Raw genomic sequence first — 1,584 nt, 5'->3', positions numbered from 1 at the left:
TATTGGTTTCGGAATTTACCGAATCGGTAAAATTACCGATTCGGTAATAATACCGAATCGGTAATGTTACCGAATCGGTAACTTTTCCGAATCGGTAATTTTACCGATTCGGTAAATTCCGAAACCAAAATCGAGATGTAGGGGGAGTGTGTGGGTGTGTTTAAGAGTCGGTATTTACCACCAACTTATAGTTGGTGGTAAATAATCAATGTATGTGTTAATGCATTTTTACGCGCGTAGCAGTGTGCAATGTGGCATACATACATGCCCTTAGGGCATGTATGTGTGCCACATGTGTACACATGGCCGAATCAGGGGTGCAACAGGGTGTCAATGTGACACCCTGCCACCCTTGCATGTGTTCACCACATTACCGAATCGGTATTTACCGATTCGGTAATGAGGCATACCTTCCCATCAATGGGAAGGTATGCCTCATTACCGAATCGGTAAATACCGATTCGGTAATTACCGAATTGTAACGAATCGGTAAAAAATACCGACTCATTACCTACATACGAGTTACCACTTCTAAAATACCGATTCGGTATCGTTCGGTATTTTAGAAGTGGTAACTGGTATGCTACCTACATGAGGCCCCTGATCCCTATAAAATTTCATGTTGAGTGGAAATAATAGCTAAACGTTCGCTCCAAGGGGCCAATCGACTATAGTGCACTTGACAAGTCCTACGGACATTAAACGTGCAAGAAGCAGAGCTGGATCAGTGTAGCTCTGGTATGTTTTTTTAACACCTGTTCTACATGGTCAAACAGTGCCCCCACTTCTGGAGCTGTATTATTGAAATGCCCCAGGTGCCCAAAAGTTATTTACGTCCATTTTCTGTGCTTCAGTGCATTTTTGACTTTACAGAAGGTGCTGTGAATGCTTACATGGACACTTCTGTAATATGGATCATGCCAGCACACCTTTTGTGCTGGTGACGTGATAGCAGTCAGGCATTTTCTCATTACATGGGATCAAACAGTAAGGCATGTTCTCATTGCATAAGGGCATAGCCCTGTGCAAACAAGGTAATGCCTTTGCTCTTGCACCCGTGCCACATTACTGACATGAGTGGAAGGTCAAACAGGCTGTTAGGAGGGGCAGTGACTGTGCACCACATCTGGCACCTAGTGCACCCAAGGTTGTCCCTTGGGACGCGGTACAGGTGGTGCCAGGGATCCCGTAGATATCCAGCAGGTGCAGATGGACCCACTTTATCTACCTGCAGGGTTTCTCCATCCCCTCGTTTTTCCCCAGACTGGTTCATCTGGATTGAAAGAAATACCAGCACATTGAAGCAGCTTGTCCTTCTTTAAGTGCTGTGATGTCCACAGTGCAGGTGCAAGGCCTCACCTGCACAAGGGAGAGCACATTTTTTTCTCACAATTGGACACACTGTCCTGGTACTATGTGCCCAATATTTTTGTGTTTTGTGCATACTTACACGTCCTATGGTCATTTATCCTCCAACGTTCACCTGTTTTTTAGAGTCTTGAAATTTACTTTCTGCTCTTATCAGGACCATTGTAACAATAGAACAGGTAAATCAAACGGGGGGACTGGTTAAACAGTGTATTA

The sequence above is a fragment of the Triturus cristatus genome, chromosome 4_1 (assembly GCF_964204655.1).
Source record: "Triturus cristatus chromosome 4_1, aTriCri1.1, whole genome shotgun sequence".
Lineage (NCBI taxonomy): Eukaryota > Metazoa > Chordata > Amphibia > Caudata > Salamandridae > Triturus > Triturus cristatus.
The sequence above is the reverse complement of the archived record's forward strand: the minus strand, read 5'-3'. Positions refer to the sequence as shown.